Consider the following 16142-nt stretch of genomic DNA (forward strand, 5'->3'; position numbering starts at 1 on the left):
GAGCAGAGACAGGCGGATCTCTGTAAGTTCGATGCCAGCCTGGTCTACAGAGCAAGTTCCAAGACAGGCTCCAAAGCTACAGAGAGACCCTGTCTAAACCGCCCCCCCACACACACAACAAAAAAAAAGATCCACCATAGTACTAGGCTGCAGTTTCCATGTGCCTTCATCCTGTTTCAATTCTTCAATCCTTCCTATCTGTTCACCAGTTCATGAAATAAAGTCTCTTCCCTGCCATAGCTGCAGATCTAAATAAAGTCTGATAGAAACCTGACACAATCTGAAAACAAGGAAACTTCAAAAAGATGCTACTTTTGGGACTTCCTTTGGGTTTCTGCCATCTCTTGGTTTAAGATTTGAGAAAAGCCACTCACGATTGCCAGGGTCTACGTCAAGGAAGTGAATCGGAGACTTCTAGGTAAATGGTAGACTAGAAGCTGCCTTCATGTAAGCCTGCGAAGGAGAGAATCAGAATAAGAGAACCCAGACACTATCTAAATAGAAAGCCTTAATAATCCCCAAGAGAAATGAAAGGAAATCTGCACTGTGCAGAGAGGCAACAAAGCCCTACGAATTAAGTTGAACGTGGCTCTTAGGGGAGGGAAGGGAAGCTAAAGCTTCCTCTCTCAGTAGGAATGGAAACTGAATAGGCTGCTCAACAAGATTCCCAAATAAAACCAGAAGATTTATCACTAGATGTGCAAACTACAATACAAACACAAGTAAAATAAAGCAAGGCCACATGACTCCCCCCAGAAAGATAATTCCTCACCTACAGAGCTCAAAGGGGCTAATAAGTAAAATGCTGGACAAAAACTTCCAAAGTTTTCTGATAAGAATGATCAATGACCTCAAAGAGAACACAAACAAGCAGATGAATTCAGTGAAGGAAGTGAAAAGTGAAGATACAAGGAAACATTGAGGAAAAAGTCAGCAAAATTGATGACATTAGGAACCTGGAGAAAAGAATGGGAATACAGAGAAAAGTTTAGCAAGGAAATTGAAATTTCCATGCCATGTGTGCATACACACAAATACCACACCCACCCACACCCACCCACACAAACATACACACCCACACACACAAAATTAAGTATCATTTTAAAAAGCTATTAAGGGAACCATATGTGTTGGTACATGCCTGCAATCCCAGAATCTCAGAAGTAGATATGATAGGATCAGACACTCCAAGTTATCACTACTATGCATCTTCAGCTACACAGTAAGTTCAAGGTCAGGCTGGACTACTTAAGACACTGTCTCAAAGTAAGCAAGCAAGCATACAAACAAACAAAACAACTTCTTAAATAAGCAAAAGCTATAAGAGAAAAACATGAACTCACCTACGCAGGAAGATCAAAATAACATGAGACCATCGGCTCAACAACCCTAAATGCCAGTAAAGTGTAGAATGACACATTGCAAGTCCTGAAAATAACCATGAAACAAAAAGTGTTATCTCCAGAAAAACTGTCTTTCAGAATTGATAGAGCAATAGACATTTCAAGCACAAACTGAGGCAGTTCATGACCACCAAGTCAGCACTGTAAGCGATACTTAAAGGAGTACCATATAGAGAGGACACTCTCAACAATAAGAGAACAGAAAAATAAATTTCATGAAAACAGGAATAGGAAGAAAATCATCATGTCCAACTCAGTAAGCCAGACAGTCCTCAAGAATAATAGAAGACATAGAAAAGAACAACCAATATCAATCAACAAGAAAATCAGCAAAATACAGGAATTAGTAAACATCTCTCGGCAATAACCACACATATAAATGACCTTGACTTACCAATACAGCGACAAAGGTGAAGTAAATGGATTAAAAATCTAGATTCAGCTATATGTTGTCTCCAAGAAACACACATCACTGATAGTCACATACAGATGGAAAAAAATCAAAGGAAAAAACAATTTATCACATGAATAGAAACTGAAGAGGCTAGTAAAGTAGTCCTGACATCTCACAAAAGATTTCAAGCAAAAATTATCTGAAGAGTTAAAGCAGGCCACTGTGTGTGAATAAGTGGAATTAAGAAGCTATAACAATTATAAATATTTATGAACCAAAAGGTGGGGTTTCAAATTCCATAAGACAAAGATGAATAGTCATAAAAAAAAAAAATCACCCAAGTCTTGATCCAATCATACTGGGTAATTTCACTATATCCCACTTTCATCTTCAAATAGGACACCCAAATAAAAACCAACAAACCACTGAGTTAAGCTACACCACAAACCAGATACAAACAGGACATTTCACCTAAAAGGGAAAGAGCAGATTCTTCTCAGCAGCCCATAGTACATTATCTAAAATAGACTACATTCTATGCTACAAACCAATCCCTTACCAAATATAAAAGAACTGAAAAAACTTTCTGAATATCACCAGACCTAAGTAAACTGGAAATCAACAGTAATGAAAAACGACAAAAACCACACAAACATATAGAGATTGGACACATTCATGAATATCCAATGGGTTATTGAAGAAACCAGGGAGGAAATAAAAAGTTCCTGGAATGAAATAAACAGAAAGTATAACTTACCAGAACCTTTGTGTAACCCTGGGAAGATGATCTTACCTTGCTAAGCCTGTTTTCTTAAACTGTTTCAATGTCAAACAGCCTATAACTCATAAAAGTTTAACATTATTGTTAATTGTGTTGCTCAGGGTGACAGTGGCTTGTGCAGAGGAATGAATAGGCTAAGTGTGACCTTCTTCCAGAGACATAATTTTTTTTTCCAATTCAATGTATATGTTCAAAAAGCATACTCAGCTATCAGAAGAGTTGCAGGGAGTCAGCCTGATGAGACTGCATGGGTGGGAATTCAGAATCCAGCTCCAAACAAAGCAGAGTATCACATTAAGGGAAATGGACACACGAGAGCGCACACACAAGGTGAAAGGTATCAGGACTATGACAAAGACAATGAGAGAACTGTGAACACACAAGGAAGAACAGAAGTGACCAGGGATGACAAGCAAGAGACTGGGTCCTGTTCCAAGCTGTCTGAAGGAGTCTAAAAGAGGAAAGAGCAAATCTCAATCAACAGATATCACAGAGGATGCAGACTGAGGCTGATGGTCAGATTACAAATAAAATGTTTAGAGAAATTTTCAAATGAAACCTGTCTTATGTAGAATAAGCTAAATACAGAAATATGAACCTGTTATTGAATGAGTTCTACTTGGTTTTAATAATAAAAACCTAAGAGCCAGATACTGGGGTAAATGTTGAAAGATCAGAGAGACAAAGGAGCAAGCCACAGTCAACTCTTACCTTGCTAAGCCCTCAGCTGAAAAAGGGCTCAGTTCCTGTCTCCTCCTGCCTTATATTCGTCTCCACCCAGCCATATCACTTCCTGTCTGTGTACAGAACTCCAGACTTCTGTGGTTAACTAGTCGCTAGCTCTGCCTTCTGACCTTCAGGCAAGCTTCGTTAGAGCACAAATATCACCACATAAACCAGAAGATGAAAATCAGTACTCGAGTTGGAGAACGCTCTGCCTGGTGCTGCGTGACTTCAAGGGTGAAATGCAACTGAAACTATGGGGAATGAGTCGGGTGACGCCGAGTGCTGCTAACAGGAGATGCTCACGTGTGTGTAGGAATCTCACTTAATACCTCAATAAATACTCCTGGGAATTTAGGACAGTGCTAGAAATCCTAAAGTAATTTAAGGGGGCACATTAAGAGAAATACTTCACATTCATGGATCCTTCCAAAATTTCAATGATAGAAACTTCTATGGCTACTAAGTAATGTGCTCTCCAAACCACACTAAAGAATAACACCTAAATAACTGTGCTCCATGGAGTTCAGCATCAGAATAAAATATTAACTCTTCAGGTCACTTGTAAAATCCTTTAATAAGAAACATGTGTCCCAGGTTTGTACTTGAGCATCTTAGTGTAAATGGCCATTGATTCCTTAGTCAGTATGTAAAACCTACCTGTGGTCTTCCTACTTTAGATGAGTAGACTGCCAGACTGCAGACCTGGGAGGTGCTGGGATGTTAAGTTGTTCTGTAAGAGGACTAGGTTTTGTCCATGGTTGCCTCAGTTTAGCTCTAGACCAAGTTCTCAACCCCTTTGGGAGTCAAATGGCCCCTTCATAGGGACTGCATATCAGATTCATATTACGATTCATAATAGTAGCGAAATTACAGTTATGAAGTAGCAATGAACATTATTTTCTGGTTGGGGGGGTCACCATAACATGAAGAACCCGTATTAAAGACTTGCAGCATTAGGAAGGTTAAGAACCACTGTTCTAGACAGAACAAAGACTTCCACAGAGAATATCCTGAGACTTTATCTTCTAGGCCTGGAGATGCAGGAAGCTGAGTTAGCCTTTTCCTTCAAATGGTAGGAATATAGGAAAAGACAAACTTGCATGACTGAGAAAAGGTCTGGTATTACCTCATCTTATAACTCTTGAAACTCTTTTAGGATAAGTGCCCAAATGCACTTTCACTGAATTACAGGCTTATGCTAATTTTGACTGCTATTATGAACTATTATATACTAGATGACATGCAAAAACAGCCAAAGTAATGAATCAGGAAGCAAGCAGCTATGTATCCCAATTACTCCATGAATGGGAGTCAGATATAAGCTGATCACTGTCTACCACTGGCTGATAATCAGGCTTGGTCCTCAAGGCTGATTATCAAGGATACAATAACAGGAAGTAAACATCGCTCACTGAGCTGGAGCCTGGAAGTCAGAAATCACAGTGGCAGCACAGCTGGGATCTGATGAGTATTTTCTTCTAAGCCACAAACTATTAACATCTGTATATGCACATGGTAGGAGAGCTGGCTCTCTGGCTTCTTGTTGTAAGGGAAATAATCCAATTCACAAGGGTGACACATTCATGACTACTTTCTTAATATTTTTCTTAACTATGAACTATTTTCTTAACATCCATAACTAAATACCATCACATTAGGAGTTTAGAAACAAGGTCACACTGAGATACTGTTTCTGCGTCACTTAGAAAATCTTCATCTGCTTAAAAACATGTTTTTTGACAACAGGGTGCTTATTTGGAATGCTACAGAGATGTCTATTAGTATGGCATGGGAAAAATGACTCAAAGTAAAGGCAGAATTTAGGTTGCCTAAAAATACTACAAGTCCATGAGCCATATATTTCAGAACAGAAGAAACACTGCATAGAGGCTGGGGTGAGGATCAGTAGGGAAAGTGCTTGCTGTACAAGTGCGAAGGCCCTGGAACTCACACAAAGCCTAGTACAGTAGTAGATTGCATCTGAAATCTCAGTGCTCCTACAGCAAAGTGGGAGGAAGAGACTCTCCAGGGCTCAAGAGCTGACTTGGTATACACAGCAGCAGTGTGTAAGGATGACACCTAAGGATCCCCACATACACACACAAACGAGCACATGTATCACTCACACCCCCACAGGAAAGAAAAAGGGAATAATGAGGTGGGGAGTGATGGAGAAAAACACACCTAATTTTGACCACGGGCACATATAGGTGTTAAGTTATTTTGGCTCGACAAACCTCTCCACCAACACAATAATCCAAATCAGACCAAATTAGAAAAAAACCCAGATTTAATGGTGCCAGCTCTCCCAAGTGGCCCTCCAGGAAAACTCGGAGCAGGGAAAGGTAAACCTGAAAGAGCACGTGTTTGTTTTGGGAAAGGCAGTTGAAATAGCCTGTTGGAGTGGTCTTGATCCTCTCTAGAGAGGTGGAGTCTGGACTTTGGCAACTCCCAAGAAGGGGAGGCTTGAAATGGAGCTTTCCACCCAACTTTCCAAAATGGATAACGAGGAGTTGGGGTAAAGCTCCACTCAAAAGTTTCAGACTCTTTGGATAAGGATTTTAGGGGCTGAGGTGACGTTTCCAACCAAATAATAGGCATATGCATCTATCTACACACACACACACACACACACACACACACACACACACACAAGTATATATATTTTTAAAAACATTTCTTTTTTTTTATTTATTATATATAGTGTTCTGCCTGCATGTATCCCTGCAGGTCAGAGGAGGGCACGAGATCCTATTATAGATGGTGGTGAGCCACCATGTGGGTGCTGGGAATTGAACTCAGGACCTCTGGATGAACAGTCAGTGTTCTTAACCTGTGAGCCATCTCTGCAACCCCCCCACACAAGTATATTCACACAGAGAGAGAAACAGTGCTAAAGGTGACAGCCATTATCAAGGTTTATTTCGGGGTTAAGTCGATTTAACCTCTCAGGGGTCCAGTAAGATTCGCTATGGCAGATGAAAACTAGCAACTGGATCAGAGGGTAAACGGAATAAATCAACTCACGTACATTCTCACTACATGTTCTTTATTCCTTTGCACGAAAAAGCAGCAAGGAGAAGAATAATAAGGGGTGATCTCCACGAGGTTTCTAGTTTTTACAGATATAGTTGGAAAATTCCATAAGCAGAGACAATGATAATATGCATATCAAAATCACAAAAAAAGGCAGGTAGACGAGAAGCCAAAGAAAAGAGAGGGGGGGGGAGGCTCCTCTTTAGGGGCTGGAGAAAGATGGCAGGCAGTAATGGCACACACCTTTAATCCCAGTACTTGGGAGGCAGAGGCAGGCGGATTTCTGAGTTTGAGGCCAGCCTGGTCTACAAGAGTTTGTTACAGGACAGGCTCTAAAGCTACAGAGAAACTCTGTCTCTAAAAACAAAACAAAACAAAACAAAAAGACAAAAACAAAACAAAAGAGCAGGTAGAACCTGGAAAAGCAGCACACAGGAAATAGCCAGAATCCAAGGGGAAATACCAGACATTCCAAACCATTAGGTGGAGTTTCTAACAGTCCCTGAACCTAGGCCTCACCCACACCCAAACCTGTCTGTGTAGTAAGGGTGGGGCATGCCACCTTCCTGCACAGTGCAGACCTTTTCTGCGCCAATTTTGTGGAATTGACTTTAAAGTTGACTGTTAGAACAAACAGTGAATGTTACTGCCCTAAGGCCTCAAGGTGTTGGGGAATGGAGCAAGGTCATTCATTCAGTTGCCCCTGCAGACCTTATACTGCTGTTTTGGGAATTAATCCCATTTTGGAGGGAGAATCATGGCCTCACAAGGTTTTTTACAGATATGACAGCAACTTTTCCAAAAGTGTTCCCATACCTCTGTAAAACAAGTTATTCCATGTGGACGTGTATGCATGTCCCAATAGATTAGTCTATTGGTCTATCAGCTGTACATTTACTGTATAGTCTTGTGGGCTCCAACAAGCCATCCAAACACAAAATTAAGAATCTAGCAACTGTGTAAAGCAAAGAACATGCTCAACAAGACAAAAGGACAGCCTACAGAATGGGAAAAGATCTTCACTAACCCCACATCAGACAGAGGTCTGATCTCCAAAATATACAAAGAACTCAAGAAATTGGACACCAAAAGATCACATAATCCAATAAAAAAAATGGAGCACAGACCTAAACAGAGAACTCTCAACAGAGAAATCTAAAATGGCTAAAATATACTTAAGGGAATGTTCAACATCCTTAGTCATCAGAGGAATGCAAATTAAAAAAACTCTGAGATTCAATCTTATACCTGTAGGAATGGCCAAGATCAAAAACACTGATGCTGGAGAGGTTGTGGGGAAAAGGGAACACTTCTGCATTGCTGGTGGGAATGAATGCAAGCTGGTACAACCCCTTTGGATGTCAGTATGGTGATTTCTCAAAAATTAGGAAACCCTTCCTCAAGACCCAGTAATACCACTTTTGGGTATATATCCAAAGGATGCTCAATTGTGCCACACAAGGACATGTGCTCAACTATGTTCATAGCAGCTTTGTTTGTCATAGCCAGAACCTGGAAACAACCTAAATGCCCTCTACCGAAAAATGGATAAGGAAAATGTGGTACATTTACACAATGGAGTACTACACAGCAGAAAAAAATAACGACAGCTTGAATTTTGCAGGAAACTGGATGGAGCTAGAAAACATCATATTGAGTGAGGTAACCCAGACCCAGAAAGACAATTATTACATGTACTCACAGGTGGTTTTTAAACATAAAGCAAAGAAAGCCAGCCTACAAACCACAATCCCAGAGAACCTAGGCAACAATGAGGACACTAAGAGTGACTTACATAGATTTAATCCACATGGGAAGTAGAAAGTAGAAAAAGACAAGATCTCCTCAGTAAATTGGGAGCATGGGGACCTTGGGGGAGGATTGAAGGGGGACGGGAAGAGCAGGGAGGGGAACAGAGAAAAATGTAGAACACTCAATAAATACCAATAAAAAATGTATTAAAAATGCAAAAAAAAAAAAAAAAAGAATATAGCAACTGGCTAGGTGTGGTACTAGTACTCAGGAGGCAGCCACCAATGTGTATTTTAGGAGCACTAATTTTAGACTCTGGGCTTATACTTCAAAAAAGGGGGGGGCTAAAGAGTATCTGGGAGGAGTTGGAGACAAGGAGTGGGGTAGATACAACTAAAATACGTTGTATACATGTAGGAATCTCAAAAGTAATTTCAAATGGAAAAACTGTGAAAGGTTAGCTAGAGTGAAATGGGGTTCAGTCCTGTAAGGGCTTATTAGCTAACAACTGGCCTTTTCCCGTTTGTGACATCAGAAGCCAGTGTGTTCCTGTAATGCCTTGTGCAGAACAAGAAGTGTATCAAGGATGTAGCTTTAAAAATATTTTAGATGAAGAATTTAAGTCCAAACAAGGACTTCGGATAAATGATCTGAACAGAATGCATGTATAAGGCTTTAGACATCGGCTCCCAGATGGCCAGAGATGTGAACTTAAGCTTGCTAGTTAAACAGATGTAAAAAGGGAAATGTGATCCCCAAAAGACTCAGGGCATTGCTTAAATCAGATCCAGCTAACTGTTCAAAAGGAAAAACCGCTCTTTTCCCTGACATGAACTTTCCCCAGGAAAGATTCCAGGTCATGAGTGGACTTTTTTTTAAATGCTAATCATAACATGGTATAAAGATTTGTGGAGACCGGTTCTTACTCTCACCCTGAGAACCAAAGCCATGTACTTACCACACAAAACTGCTCACAATGTATATATTACTTATGCTATCAATGTGTTTTATTTACTATTTTGCTATATGGCATTTTATTGATTACTTTCCTACCTCCCTATCTCCATCTCTTCCTTCACTGGGTCTCCAGCTGGTCTTGAACTCCTGATGTAGCCAAGGATAACCTCCAACTTCTAATCTTCTTGCCTCCACCCCTAGAATGCTGGGATTATTACCACACCAGGTTTATGGGGTGCTAGGCCTCAAGACTTCTAGACAAGCCGGGCGGTGGTGGCGCACGCCTTTAATCCCAGCACTCGGGAGGCAGAGGCAGGCGGATCTCTGTGAGTTCGAGACCAGCCTGGTCTACAGAGCTAGTTCCAGGACAGGAACCAAAACCACAGAGAAACCGTCTCGGGGGGGAAAAAAACAAAAGACTTCTAGACAAGTATTCTACCAATTGAGCCCTTTTTTAAAAAATTATTTTTCGTTTTGAAACAGGATCTCACTGTGTAGTCAAGGGGACTATTTTGAACTTTGAGTGATCCTCTTGCCCCAAACTCAATCCCCTGACTGTTTCTGTTATAGGGCTCCACCATCATATCCAGCATGTTTCTTTCTTAGAGTTATTTACTATTTGCTTGTTGTATATTACAAATATTATTTTTTGCTTTATTTTATTTTGTCCATGATGGTACAACAACAAAAAAAAAAAAACTAAGAGAAAGATAACTGTTATGGGGCACTTTTCATATCTCACTCATTCTTCACTGGATTAAAAAAATAGCCAGTAAAAACACAATATTTGCAATATATGTTTATTCATTCAGCAACCCCTATAGCCAGTCCTAACAGGAAAAATTAGTCAACAACAAAACACACGCTAAAGATAGCAAGTCAACCTGATCCAACTGACCTTCTAGTGGGCAGAGAAAAACAAAAATCGATTCACTGTCTATTTAATGTCCTAAGAAACTGAAACTGTGGCTACAAAGACTGTGAAAGTGCCTCCTCCACGACCGCTCAAGAAAGCCAGGTGCCGAGGCATACAGAAGTAGAGCCTTTTCCACCAATATCTCAGTGGGTAGGAGAGCCTATCTTAAGATTACACTGATTCTATTAGTGCTCTAGACAGGCTCTTCTTTCATTCCATCATTGGGCAGAGATGCTCCCCTTCCCTTTTATTAGGGAGGAAACCTTGGCATTCAACAATTTTGGTCCCTCCCTTTGTAGTTTGACATTCCAGGGAGGATATACAGATAGTTTTGTCTGGATTGCTACAAACTAAAGTAGTGGCCAATCTGAGAACACTGCACGGTCCCTCTCTATCAACACCCATAGTGTTGTGTTTCTTAGCCACCATTCCTATCAGTAAGGACATTCCTATCACAATAAGGACAATTATAGTCCCAGACAGTTGGCCTACTGGAAGCAACCAGGAACTCTATTTCTGGATACTAGCTGCCCTCATGTTCTCCAGAAGCCTTCAAGAAACAGAATCTGTGAAGTCTCTCTTTTAGAAGCTCTTTGGCCAAGAGCTGGGGCTTTAAGGAGCAGCACCTGACATTCTTGTACTGCCCGGCTCACAGGATATCCTGTAGGTAGCCTACCTCTCCAGGTGTACATGTAGCTCATCACTGACTGGATGAAGCTCTGGAACCATCAGCAGGGCCATGGAGATGCCTGGGTATTCTCTCCATCTAATCCAGAAGTCCTCCATGCTCCACTCTGCCACAAATCAAGTACAATCTGTTTTTGCTTTGTCCTCATTTGTTGTATCTACAACACACACCAAATCACTTACACTAGAAGACAAGGAGCTTCCTAGAAGCAGTCCTATGCCTTAGAAACCAGAAAATGTGCCCTCTAACAGTTCACATAACAGTTGAGAACATACAGCATCCCAAATAGAAATTACTTGGATATCACCCCCACATAACACATGTTTGGAGAAGCACACCAATCTTAATTTATCACTAGTTTGGTAATAAGATCATCCACACTCTTCATTTACAACATGGTAATCCCAACAATTCCAATTTTGAGTTATTTGAGGTGATTACTGGACAATAAGCACACACCATCTAATTCAGAGAGTGAATATTTAGACTTCTTCTTACCTTTCTTTTCCTTCCACCAGGGCCCAGCATATCCCAAATGAAGCTTAGGAAGAATTTCTTCCTGGTGCCAAAATGGAATCTTCTAGTTACCCCAGTCTGGTTCATGCTTGTTGGTTCCTTCCTGTTCCCTTAGATTTCTCTATCATCTTTCTGTTCAAGCAGCTACTTGAAAAAAAAAAAAAAAAAAAAAAAAAGACAATGGGGTAACTAGATCCTATAGCCTATCTGCTCTTAGAAGGCAAGACTTTAAAGAGGCTAATCCTTCACTTCATTAATAAGCAAGCTCACCTAAGAAAGCCAGGGTAAAATACAGCACAGGAGCTACAGCACGGTCAATGGACCAGCCTATGACTCAGACATTGCAAGTGATGTGTAAGTGAATCAAAGTTCCTGGAAAAAAAAACAAAAAAAACAAAACAAGTTTTATTGGTTACTGAAAAACACATAAAACATAGATGGCTGGGCCCAAAACCCAGTTTCTGATTTACTGAGTCTGGGCTTTGCACTTCTAACAAGGCCTCTTGTGATGCCATTGTTGTTGATCTGGGGAACTATGCTTATAGAAACATTGGGTTAGAGATGAAGCTGGACTGTGTAGTGCTAATTTGTTTGTGTTTTAATAAATAAAGCTTGCCTGAAGATCAGAGTGCAGAGCTAAGCCACTAAAGGCCAGGAGTGGTGACACACACCTTTAATCCCAGGACTCAGGAAACAGAGGCAGAGAGATCTCTGTTAGTTCAAGGACACCCTGGGCTACCGTGCATCGATCCAGTCTAAAAGAGAAACAAAACTCACACAAGGGTGATCCTAGTACTTGGGATCCCATGTCTTTAATCCCAGAGACAGGAGTTATGATATGGCTGGGTGGAGAGGGGAATGTAAGGCAGGAGACAGGAGCTCAGAGCTGTCTGAGGCAGTCAGTCTGAGGACAGGATCAATGCCACCTTGGTCTGAGCTTTGATATAGATAAGAACTCTAGTGGCTGGCTAGTTTCTCTGTTTCTTCAGCTTTTACCCCTATTATCTGACTCTGGGATTTTATTATTAATACTGTTAGGAATATTTCTTAACACGAGCTCCCTGATGACACAAAAATTCCCAATCAAGCCAAATTAAGAAATATCCAGGTTTAATGGGAGATCTACACTCTTGGGTGGCCCCAGGGGAAACCGGGAAGCCACAGGACTGTGACCCCAGGGAGGAAGAAAGGGAGACGTAGTGTTACCCTGGGGGGTGGTCCGGACCCCATCCCCAAGGAGGGGTCAGGACCTGGCCTGCTGGGATTTGGAGTCCAAACCAGGCCTGGGGGCTGGGACAGATACGAGGGACTGGGGCCTACGCTCCCAACTTGACAAATACCAATTAAAATTTGTACTACAGGACTGTAACCACAGCTGTATTTCTTTGTTGTTAAATTGCTGCAATTACCTCAGCCTGAGTTTCTTATATTTAAGGAGTTCAGCTAGCAATGTGTCCAGGTCATTTGAATGAGGAATATGGAGAAAGCCCTTAGCATGAGCTAGCATTTGGTAAATCACATATGGACGCAACCAACCAGTAATGATTATGGCTCAAAACATACCATGGCACAATATTGCATCTTCCTCTAACCTTCCTTTCCTAACCATAAGGAATTCCTATCCTCAAAACAATGGACCTAAATTATGCATAAACTACAATCTTAAATCATAGTATTTAGAATAAAGATGACTTATCACCCTATGGCCTGATCAGGATGAGGCGGATGCTGACTGAAGAAAGAACTGCATACTGTACTATATACTACAATCTGCCAATCAACACAATGGGACAAGAATTTGGCATTGTCTTGAACTAAAGAAACAGCTGGGTGTCCTTAATATCCAACTAAAGTCAAGGAGTGAAGTGTCTTTAAGCAGGAAATGCAGAAATCTTTCCAGGCTATACCTTACACTACAGCAATGTGCCAAGCCACCTGCCATTCTCAACCCTCCCCTGCAAAGCCCAGCTCATGCCTCCCTGCCTACTTAGCCATTTACCTTGCCTTAGTCGAATAACGTTTCTTTTGCCATGAATTCAATTTTCTCAGATCATTTGGTGAAGAATCTGTGGACATTAGCTTGGACTGTGAAACCTTGAATCTTACAGCTTCTTTCTGTAAATCTTTTTCCTTTTTATTTCTCATCATTGTGCATCCCAAACCTAGAAAGGGAGAATCAGATCAAATGTGATGCTAGAATACATACCTGTAATCTCGGCACCTGAGAGAAGAAAGGCAAATTCAGGGTTGAAGTCGGCCTAAGTTACTTCAGACCCTATAAAAGGAAGGGAAGGTGAATTGAGACTGGGAGGGAGAGGTAGAAAAGGAGGGGATACGGAGGAAAGAGGAAGGGAGACACTGAACAAGGAGCTAACTGTAAGATGTGGACATAACTGGAAGGATTCCAGTTTTGCCCACCAACAATAGGCCTATGTTTATTTTACTCAATCTGCCATGTTGTCATGGCTACACCATGCTGAACCATAGGATTCTTTAAAACACCCATCATGATCACATTGCAGCGAGGCCCCATGCCAAACTCTTAACCAGAACTAAAACTCCACTGGTGCTGCACTGATGCCCTGGAGATCTGTCTGTGCCCACACTCCTTCCTCACAGCAAAGGGAAGCCCACCGACACCCAGTCTGGAAGGATGAGATCCCGGGACCCATAAAGAAGATAAGACAGGAAAGCAGAACACAAAAAGGAAGGGAATAACTTCCCCACCAAAGGGACTCTGGGGTTTAGTCTTATTTGGAGTCTCATGAGTGGGAGTTTTATTTGGGTGCTTGAATCCAAATGCTCAAGGCCCTAACCTAGCCTGCACTGCTACCCAAACTCTAATGCTGGCACTTCTGCACCCACTAAACTTTTCTAGTAGTATCTCTACTCTGAGGCTAGTTTTCAAAGCCCGGAATGAAGATGACGAAGCAGTAAACATCTGTATTTTGGCTGTGAGTCTTTAACGGCTGAGCCATCTCTCCAGCCCAAGATCTTTTTTTTTTTTTTTCCAAGATCTGTTTTTTTAATCTATTCTAGCTCATTAAAGCCATACCACACCATTGCTAATGTCTTCAATCATCATTCCTGGAGGAAGTTGCATCTGACCGCTTAGGTCAAATGAAAATAGATACATACACTGTAATTTTTTTTGGCCTGTTTTATGTTCTATTACTTACGTTTTTCTGAAATTAAGTCAATAATTTGCTTACTATCTGTCTCCACCTATCAGAATGAATTGTACCTGAAAAGCGAGCCGATGTGTTTCAGGTCTCCAGGATCTGGCACGTCATAAGGTCAGGTGATTCCTCAACGAAAAGGACAGACGGTACCTGGACAGATGCATGGATTACGCCCTCAGAATCCCAGCGGTAACTGGCTTCCCCCCCACACACACCTCTCCACAATCCCAGCCCAGCACAGAGAAACTTCCCGCCAAAATCTATCCAGCCCAATGCACATGTCCATGTTGCTCTTTGCGTTATTCCCCAGGATTTCTCAGATAAAGTCGGAAAACTGAGACCTCCAGCCTTCTCGCGTTCATTCCTACCAGCAAAGCCACCTCAGTCCGTCTGGAGGGAGAGGGGGACTCGCAAGTCACGCGGAACGGCGAGTCGAACTGTCTACAGACAGGAAAAACAAACTCAAGCTTCCCATCATTCTTGGCGGTCCGAGCACCGGAACCGCGACTTTTAAGCAGCCGGGACTTCCTGTGCTGTTGCTATGGTTTCCAGGCTCTGATTTGCAGTGACTAACGTGTCAATCAATTCCGAATTCACTTCCGGGGCACCCTCATGAGCCACGTGAAGGCGTCTTCTGCTTAGTCTGTTTTCTGTGTTCGCCTTCCCTTTTCCCTTTTTCTCGCGTTGGAGCTTTACTGCTCCGTTCCAGTCCAAACAGCCAAAGTCTGGAGATAAAGAAAACATTCTTCTGGCCTCTTTTTCACCTGTGAAACAGCAGCCGCTTGGTGGCAGCATGGTTTCATGAATGCGTGCAGGGTTGCTCTTCCCCCGCCCTTTGTGTTTAGAAAAAAAGGTACATCGGTCAAGAACTACTTCCTTATGGAAACGCAGTATTTTCTGGCATTTTTGTAGCCCCCCAGGTTTTTCTAATTCTGAGCCAATCTGAGGAGTAGAAGAGTGTTTGGAAAAAATGTTTTTGTTTCTTTGAGTAATAAACTTAATGTATGCTATCTGGGTTATGCATTTTAATTTTTAAAAGACAGAGCTATTTTTATTCTTAAAATGTTCGCGGAGCCGCTGCCAGCCCGGCAGAGACGGTTGTGGGTCCCTGCAAGATCCCCGGGCGGTTTACGAGCAGTGGCCCATCCCGGGCGGGCAGCCCCGCCATGAGGCGAGCGGGCAGGGCCAGCCGGGCGAGTGTAAACCGGCGGCGGGCAAAAGACACATAGACACAGAAAACAGGCATAAAGCAGACATTTATTAAGGGAGACAGGGATAGACACGTGTGCAAACGCGAGAGAGGACAGTAAGTGGGGAGCCAAGATGGCTACGGAAGGTCAGAGGTAGCGGGAGTGGGCGTGGCTTTTCTCTTAAAGAGACAGGAAACCATAACAGCTATAGCTTTCCATAGAACACATTTTCTTTATAGAGCTGATTATTAATAAATAAATATAAGCATAGTATAAGCATAGTTTGTGCTGCTGTAAAAAAATTCAGGCTGGGTAGTTTATAACAGTTAGAAATTAATGTTTCTCATTTTAGAGGTTGGGAAGGAAAAGACAAGGGAACGAACTGGTTATGCTCTCCCACGGCTTTCAAGATGGAGCATTGTTCCGTGGTAGTCAGAGGAACTGAGACTAACGGGATGGAAGTGGTGTCCAGGAATTTACTGGCTGTTGTTCCTTTGGGGGACGAAAAGACCGCACATGCGCAAAAAATCGCCGGACTACAATTCCCAGAAGACTTCAGCGTGCGACGAGAAGCCCGCGCATGCGCAGAGTATACAGCATC

The 16142-nt window shown here is 42.0% G+C and overlaps 1 long non-coding RNA gene across 1 annotated transcript; it reads right to left on the reverse strand.

Moving 5' to 3' along the window:
* Positions 1 to 786: 786 nt before the first annotated feature.
* LOC130868209 (uncharacterized) lies at positions 787 to 14812 on the reverse strand. Its single transcript, XR_009056500.1, has 8 exons — positions 14693 to 14812; positions 14414 to 14501; positions 13169 to 13331; positions 11440 to 11541; positions 11152 to 11313; positions 10642 to 10759; positions 1344 to 1428; positions 787 to 850 (listed from the first exon to the last, which is right to left on the reverse strand). It is a non-coding gene; the product is annotated as an uncharacterized LOC130868209 (long non-coding RNA).
* Positions 14813 to 16142: the final 1330 nt, after the last annotated feature.

Source organism: Chionomys nivalis, chromosome X (assembly GCF_950005125.1).
Source record: "Chionomys nivalis chromosome X, mChiNiv1.1, whole genome shotgun sequence".
In the NCBI taxonomy this organism is placed as follows: Eukaryota; Metazoa; Chordata; class Mammalia; order Rodentia; family Cricetidae; genus Chionomys; species Chionomys nivalis.